The 10,457-nt window shown below is 32.7% G+C and overlaps 1 long non-coding RNA gene across 1 annotated transcript in view; it reads left to right on the forward strand.

Annotated features, from left to right (window-relative positions):
* Positions 1 to 10,030, forward strand: part of LOC114571519 (uncharacterized) — a 12,720-nt gene extending 2,690 nt beyond the window's left edge. The window contains exon 2 of the long non-coding RNA XR_003694658.1: positions 9,933 to 10,030. This is a non-coding gene — a long non-coding RNA (uncharacterized LOC114571519). The remainder of the gene's footprint in view (positions 1 to 9,932) is intronic.
* The last annotated feature ends 427 nt before the right edge of the window (positions 10,031 to 10,457 follow it).

Below are 10,457 nucleotides of genomic sequence, written 5' to 3' on the forward strand. Positions count from 1 at the left end.
TCTGTGATGTCATGTGGTCTGTGATGGTCATGTGATCTGTGATGTCATGTGGTCTGTGATGTCATGTGGTCTGTGATGTCATGTGGTCTGTGATGTCATGTGGTCTGTGATGTCATGTGGTCTGTGATGTCATGTGATCTGTGATGGTCATGTGATCTGTGATGTCATGTGGTCTGTGATGGTCATGTGGTCTGTGATGTCATGTGGTCTGTGATGGTCATGTGATCTGTGATGTCATGTGGTCTGTGATGGTCATGTGGTCTGTGATGTCATGTGATCTGTGATGGTCATGTGATCTGTGATGGTCATGTGGTCTGTGATGGTCATGTGGTCTGTGATGGTCATGTGGTCTGTGATGGTCATGTGATCTGTGATGGTCATGTGATCTGTGATGTCATGTGATCTGTGATGTCATGTGATCTGTGATGTCAGACATGTTAATGTGGATGCAGATTAGTTCTGCTGCTGGAGATAAAACTCTGGTGTGGACGGAGATCGTTTCTGTCTGAAAATGGAAATGTAGCAGCGGAGATGATAATCAGATATTAATACATGAGATACTACTCATATCACCTGATTATAATCACATATTAATACATGAGATACTGCTCATATCACCTAATGATAATCACATATTAATACATGAGATACTACTCATATCACCTGATTATAATCACATATTAATACATGAGATACTACTCATATCACCTGATGATAATCACATATTAATACATGAGATACTACTCATATCACCTGATTATAATCACATATTAATACATGAGATACTGCTCATATCACCTAATGATAATCACATATTAATACATGAGATACTACTCATATCACCTGATTATAATCACATATTAATACATGAGATACTGCTCATATCACCTAATGATAATCACATATTAATACATGAGATACTACTCATATCACCTGATTATAATCACATATTAATACATGAGATACTACTCATATCACCTGATGATAATCACATATTAATACATGAGATACTACTCATATCACCTAATGGTAATCAGATATTAATACATGAGATACTACTCATATCACCTAATGGTAATCAGATATTAATACATGAGATACTACTCATATCACCTGATGGTAATCAGATATTAATACATGAGATACTACTCATATCACCTGATGATAATCACATATTAATACATGAGATACTACTCATATCACCTGATTATAATCACATATTAATACATGAGATACTACTCATATCACCTGATGGTAATCACATATTAATACATGAGATACTACTCATATCACCTGATGGTAATCAGATATTAATACATGAGATACTACTCATATCACCTGATGATAATCACATATTAATACATGAGATACTACTCATATCACCTAATGGTAATCAGATATTAATACATGAGATACTACTCATATCACCTAATGGTAATCAGATATTAATACATGAGATACTACTCATATCACCTGATTATAATCAGATATTAATACATGAGATACTACTCATATCACCTGATGATAATCACATATTAATATATGAGATACTACTCATATCACCTAATGGTAATCACATATTAATACATGAGATACTACTCATATCACCTAATGGTAATCAGATATTAATACATGAGATACTACTCATATCACCTGATTATAATCACATATTAATACATGAGATACTACTCATATCACCTGATTATAATCACATATTAATACATGAGATACTACTCATATCACCTGATGATAATCACATATTAATATATGAGATACTACTCATATCACCTGATTATAATCACATATTAATACATGAGATACTACTCATATCACCTGATTATAATCACATATTAATACATGAGATACTACTCATATCACCTGATTATAATCACATATTAATATATGAGATACTACTCATATCACCTGATTATAATCACATATTAATATATGAGATACTACTCATATCACCTGATTATAATCACATATTAATACATGAGATACTACTCATATCACCTGATTATAATCACATATTAATACATGAGATACTACTCATATCACCTGATTATAATCACATATTAATATATGAGATACTACTCATATCACCTGATTATAATCACATATTAATACATGAGATACTACTCATATCACCTAATGGTAATCACATATTAATACATGAGATACTACTCATATCACCTGATGATAATCACATATTAATACATGAGATACTACTCATATCACCTAATGGTAATCACATATTAATACATGAGATACTACTCATATCACCTAATGGTAATCACATATTAATACATGAGATACTACTCATATCACCTGATTATAATCACATATTAATACATGAGATACTACTCATATCACCTGATTATAATCACATATTAATACATGAGATACTACTCATATCACCTGATTATAATCACATATTAATATATGAGATACTACTCATATCACCTGATTATAATCACATATTAATACATGAGATACTACTCATATCACCTGATTATAATCACATATTAATACATGAGATACTACTCATATCACCTGATTATAATCACATATTAATATATGAGATACTACTCATATCACCTGATTATAATCACATATTAATACATGAGATACTACTCATATCACCTAATGGTAATCACATATTAATACATGAGATACTACTCATATCACCTGATGGTAATCAGATATTAATACATGAGATACTACTCATATCACCTGATGATAATCACATATTAATACATGAGATACTACTCATATCACCTGATGGTAATCACATATTAATACATGAGATACTACTCATATCACCTGATGGTAATCACATATTAATACATGAGATACTACTCATATCACCTGATGGTAATCACATATTAATACATGAGATACTACTCATATCACCTGATTATAATCACATATTAATATATGAGATACTACTCATATCACCTGATGATAATCACATATTAATACATGAGATACTACTCATATCACCTAATGGTAATCACATATTAATACATGAGATACTACTCATATCACCTAATGGTAATCACATATTAATACATGAGATACTACTCATATCACCTAATGGTAATCAGATATTAATACATGAGATACTACTCATATCACCTAATGGTAATCACATATTAATACATGAGATACTACTCATATCACCTAATGGTAATCACATATTAATACATGAGATACTACTCATATCACCTAATGGTAATCACATATTAATACATGAGATACTACTCATATCACCTAATGGTAATCACATATTAATACATGAGATACTACTCATATCACCTGATTATAATCAGATATTAATACATGAGATACTACTCATATCACCTGATGATAATCACATGTCAATACATGAGATACTACTCATATCACCTAATGGTAATCAGATATTAATACATGAGATACTACTCATATCACCTGATTATAATCACATATTAATATATGAGATACTACTCATATCACCTGATTATAATCACATATTAATATATGAGATACTACTCATATCACCTGATTATAATCACATATTAATACATGAGATACTACTCATATCACCTGATTATACTCACATATTAATATATGAGATACTACTCATATCACCTGATTATAATCACATATTAATATATGAGATACTACTCATATCACCTGATTATAATCACATATTAATATATGAGATACTACTCATATCACCTGATTATAATCACATATTAATACATGAGATACTACTCATATCACCTGATTATAATCACATATTAATATATGAGATACTACTCATATCACCTGATTATAATCACATATTAATACATGAGATACTACTCATATCACCTGATTATAATCACATATTAATACATGAGATACTACTCATATCACCTAATGGTAATCACATATTAATACATGAGATACTACTCATATCACCTGATGATAATCACATATTAATACATGAGATACTACTCATATCACCTAATGGTAATCACATATTAATACATGAGATACTACTCATATCACCTAATGGTAATCACATATTAATACATGAGATACTACTCATATCACCTGATTATAATCACATATTAATACATGAGATACTACTCATATCACCTGATTATAATCACATATTAATACATGAGATACTACTCATATCACCTGATTATAATCACATATTAATATATGAGATACTACTCATATCACCTGATTATAATCACATATTAATACATGAGATACTACTCATATCACCTGATTATAATCACATATTAATACATGAGATACTACTCATATCACCTGATTATAATCACATATTAATATATGAGATACTACTCATATCACCTGATTATAATCACATATTAATACATGAGATACTACTCATATCACCTAATGGTAATCACATATTAATACATGAGATACTACTCATATCACCTGATGGTAATCAGATATTAATACATGAGATACTACTCATATCACCTGATGATAATCACATATTAATACATGAGATACTACTCATATCACCTGATGGTAATCACATATTAATACATGAGATACTACTCATATCACCTGATGGTAATCACATATTAATACATGAGATACTACTCATATCACCTGATTATAATCACATATTAATACATGAGATACTACTCATATCACCTGATTATAATCACATATTAATATATGAGATACTACTCATATCACCTGATGATAATCACATATTAATACATGAGATACTACTCATATCACCTAATGGTAATCACATATTAATACATGAGATACTACTCATATCACCTAATGGTAATCACATATTAATACATGAGATACTACTCATATCACCTAATGGTAATCACATATTAATACATGAGATACTACTCATATCACCTAATGGTAATCACATATTAATACATGAGATACTACTCATATCACCTAATGGTAATCACATATTAATGCATGAGATACTACTCATATCACCTAATGGTAATCACATATTAATACATGAGATACTACTCATATCACCTAATGGTAATCACATATTAATACATGAGATACTACTCATATCACCTGATTATAATCAGATATTAATACATGAGATACTACTCATATCACCTGATGATAATCACATGTCAATACATGAGATACTACTCATATCACCTAATGGTAATCAGATATTAATACATGAGATACTACTCATATCACCTGATTATAATCACATATTAATACATGAGATACTACTCATATCACCTGATTATAATCACATATTAATACATGAGATACTACTCATATCACCTGATTATAATCACATATTAATACATGAGATACTACTCATATCACCTGATTATAATCACATATTAATACATGAGATACTACTCATATCACCTAATGGTAATCACATATTAATACATGAGATACTACTCATATCACCTGATGATAATCACATATTAATACATGAGATACTACTCATATCACCTAATGGTAATCACATATTAATACATGAGATACTACTCATATCACCTAATGGTAATCACATATTAATACATGAGATACTACTCATATCACCTGATTATAATCACATATTAATACATGAGATACTACTCATATCACCTGATTATAATCACATTAATACATGAGATACTACTCATATCACCTGATTATAATCAGATATTAATACATGAGATACTACTCATATCACCTGATGATAATCACATATTAATACATGAGATACTACTCATATCACCTAATGGTAATCAGATATTAATACATGAGATACTACTCATATCACCTGATTATAATCACATATTAATACATGAGATACTACTCATATCACCTGATTATAATCACATATTAATACATGAGATACTACTCATATCACCTGATTATAATCACATATTAATATATGAGATACTACTCATATCACCTGATTATAATCACATATTAATACATGAGATACTACTCATATCACCTGATTATAATCACATATTAATACATGAGATACTACTCATATCACCTGATTATAATCACATATTAATATATGAGATACTACTCATATCACCTGATTATAATCACATATTAATACATGAGATACTACTCATATCACCTAATGGTAATCACATATTAATACATGAGATACTACTCATATCACCTAATGGTAATCACATATTAATACATGAGATACTACTCATATCACCTAATGGTAATCACATATTAATACATGAGATACTACTCATATCACCTAATGGTAATCACATATTAATACATGAGATACTACTCATATCACCTGATGATAATCACATATTAATACATGAGATACTACTCATATCACCTGATGGTAATCAGATATTAAAGCCTTCTCACTTCTGCTGCTTTCTGCATTCTGATAAAATACAACACACTGCTTGTTGAGTTTAAACCAATGAAAGGAGATCACTTCCACTTCTCTTCCTGAACAGAGTTTAAACCAATGAAAGGAGATCACTTCCACTTCTCTTCCTGAACAGACTGAACTTTGAGTTGAATATAAACGGCTACAAAAGGAACGATTTCAAACTGCAGTTTTCTGAAGAGATTTTCTTTCAAATAACAAACAATCTGACTTTCTACTGCAGAGTTTAAAAGGTTATTGGTTGGCATCTAATCAATTAATCTTTAATGAAGAGAGAGAGAGAGTGTGTGTGTGTGTGTGTGTGTGTGTGTGTGTGTGTGTGTGTGTGTGTGTGACCCAGTCAATCTGCCTGCAGCAGCAGCTGCAAAGCATTCTGGGAGGAGGAGGGAGAGGCAGCCCCCTCCCTCCCCCCCTTCTCTGTCTCTGGCTCCTGATTGGCTGTTGGTTGGCCCAGCTGACTCTGTCAGACAGAGAGAGAGAGAGAGAGAGAGAGAGGTGATGGAGGCGACAGCGATGGGGTGAGCTGCCATTTTCTCTTTCTTTATCTACAATTCGTTCATCCTTTATTCTTCCGTCCTCCGCTGAATCTGTTTTTTATGTCAGGACAAAGGGATTATTGAGAGAGGGAGAGATGAGGGAGGGGGGGAGGAAGGAGGGGGGAGGACTAGCGGAGGAGGTTAGGTTCTTCTGTCTGTCATTGTCTGTCCTCGGCTCCCATTTCTCTTGCTTTCATGTCTGTTGTGTGTGTTTTTCCTCTGATGGAGGGAGAGAGAGAGAGAGGGATGGAGGAAGAGATGGAGAGGATGGAGAAGGGATGGATGGAGGGAGGGTGGAGGCAGGGATGATGGAGGGAGGAGAGAGAGGAGGGAGAGAAAATGGCCGCCCGGTGATGGAGGCAGAGGGAGGAAATAAAACCCAGCAGCAGGATGTTTCCCTCTGTCACAGTGTTCCCCTGCAGGTTCAATTATAGATTATATATAATATATATTATTATATTATATATATATATATATATATATATATATATATATATATATATATAATAATGTTACAGTGTCTCAGGCTCCATCTCCAGCGCTACCTTTTGGTTTTTAAGCGTTTGAGTTTTGAGCCCAAAGTGATCTCAAACCTTGTATCTCCTCATCGTCCTGGAGACTCCTCCCCTGCTGGTAGTTACCATGGTAACCTTAGTAGGGTTAGTCTCAGAGAACGAGACCTCCTGAGCCAATCAGAAGGAGGAACGTTGGCGTCAGTGTCGGCGCTGCCAGAGGTCTCCGTTAGAAACATCCACCAGATTCAAAACCACAACGGGTCAGAAGGGCTTCCTGATTTCTCTGGTTTAACATCAGTTCTAAATCCTGATATTAAAAGATATAGGGTTACTAACATCAGTTCTATATCCTGATATTAAAAGATATAGGGTTACTAACATCAGTTCTATATCCTGATATTAAGATATAGGGTTACTAACATCAGTTCTATATCCTGACATTAAAAGATATAGGGTTACTAACATCAGTTCTATATCCTGATATTAAAAGATATAGGGTTACTAACATCAGTTCTATATCCTGATATTAAGATATAGGGTTACTAACATCAGTTCTATATCCTGATATTAAGATATAGGGTTACTAACATCAGTTATATATCCTGATATTAAAAGATATAGGGTTACTAACATCAGTTATATATCCTGATATTAAGATATAGGGTTACTAACATCAGTTATATATCCTGATATTAAAAGATATAGGGTTACTAACATCAGTTCTATATCCTGATATTAAGATATAGGGTTACTAACATCAGTTATATATCCTGATATTAAGATATAGGGTTACTAACATCAGTTATATATCCTGATATTAAAAGATATAGGGTTACTAACATCAGTTCTATATCCTGACATTAAAAGATATAGGGTTACTAACATCAGTTATATATCCTGATATTAAAAGATATAGGGTTACTAACATCAGTTCTTTATCCTGATATTAAGATATAGGGTTACTAACATCATTTCTATATCCTGATATTAAGATATAGGGTTACTAACATCATTTCTATATCCTGATATTAAAAGATATAGGGTTACTAACATCAGTTCTATATCCTGATATTAAAAGATATAGGGTTACTAACATCAGTTCTATATCCTGATATTAAGATATAGGGTTACTAACATCATTTCTATATCCTGATATTAAAAGATATAGGGTTACTAACATCAGTTCTATATCCTGATATTAAAAGATATAGGGTTACTAACATCAGTTCTATATCCTGATATTAAGATATAGGGTTACTAACATCAGTTCTATATCCTGATATTAAAAGATATAGGGTTACTAACATCAGTTATATATCCTGATATTAAGATATAGGGTTACTAACATCAGTTCTATATCCTGATGTTAAAAGATATAGGGTTACTAACATCAGTTCTATATCCTGATGTTAAAAGATATAGGGTTACTAACATCAGTTCTATATCCTGATATTAAGATATAGGGTTACTAACATCAGTTCTATATCCTGATATTAAAAGATATAGGGTTACTAACATCAGTTCTTTATCCTGATATTAAGATATAGGGTTACTAACATCAGTTATATATCCTGATATTAAAAGATATAGGGTTACTAACATCAGTTCTTTATCCTGATATTAAAAGATATAGGGTTACTAACATCAGTTCTATATCCTGATATTAAAAGATATAGGGTTACTAACATCAGTTCTATATCCTGATATTAAGATATAGGGTTACTAACATCATTTCTATATCCTGATATTAAAAGATATAGGGTTACTAACATCAGTTCTATATCCTGATATTAAAAGATATAGGGTTACTAACATCAGTTCTATATCCTGATATTAAGATATAGGGTTACTAACATCAGTTCTATATCCTGATGTTAAAAGATATAGGGTTACTAACATCAGTTCTTTATCCTGATATTAAGATATAGGGTTACTAACATCAGTTATATATCCTGATATTAAGATATAGGGTTACTAACATCAGTTATATATCCTGATGTTAAAAGATATAGGGTTACTAACATCAGTTCTATATCCTGATGTTAAAAGATATAGGGTTACTAACATCAGTTCTATATCCTGATGTTAAAAGATATAGGGTTACTAACATCAGTTCTTTATCCTGATATTAAGATATAGGGTTACTAACATCAGTTCTTTATCCTGATATTAAGATATAGGGTTACTAACATCAGTTCTATGTCCTGATATTAAGATATAGGGTTACTAACATCAGTTCTATATCCTGATACTAAAAGATATAGGGTTACTAACATCAGTTCTATATCCTGATACTAAAAGATATAGGGTTACTAACATCAGTTCTATATCCTGATACTAAAAGATATAGGGTTACTAACATCAGTTCTATATCCTGATACTAAAAGATATAGGGTTACTAACATCAGTTCTATATCCTGATACTAAAAGATATAGGGTTACTAACATCGGTTCTATATCCTGATATATCCTGCTTGTGTGTGTTGGCAGGTCAGTCGTGGCTCGTCCAACATGGCGGCGGCGTCATATGACCAGCTGCTGAGACAGGTGGAGGTGTTAAAGATGGAGAACTCGAACCTACGACAGGAGCTGCAGGACAACTCCAACCACCTGACCAAGCTGGAGACTGAAGCCTCCAACATGAAGGTTAGTACGACAGACCCTAACTGATCGGGGTCTTCAGCCCCTAACTGATCGGGGTCTTCAGACCCTAACTGATCGGGGTCTTCAGCCCTTAACTGATTGGGGTCTTCAGACCCTAACTGATTGGGGTCTTCAGACCCTAACTGACCGGGGTCTTCAGACCCTAACTGATCGGGGGTCTTCAGACCCTAACTGACCGGGGTCTTCAGCCCCCAACTGATCGGGGGTCTTCAGACCCTAACTGATCGGGGTCTTCAGCCCCTAACTTACCGGGGTCTTCAGCCCTTAACTGATCGGGGTCTTCAGACCCTAACTGATCGGGGGTCTTCAGCCCCTAACTGATCGGGGTCTTCAGACCCTAACTGATCGGGG

The sequence above is a fragment of the Perca flavescens genome, chromosome 16 (genome assembly GCF_004354835.1).
Source record: "Perca flavescens isolate YP-PL-M2 chromosome 16, PFLA_1.0, whole genome shotgun sequence".
Classification (NCBI taxonomy): domain Eukaryota; kingdom Metazoa; phylum Chordata; class Actinopteri; order Perciformes; family Percidae; genus Perca; species Perca flavescens.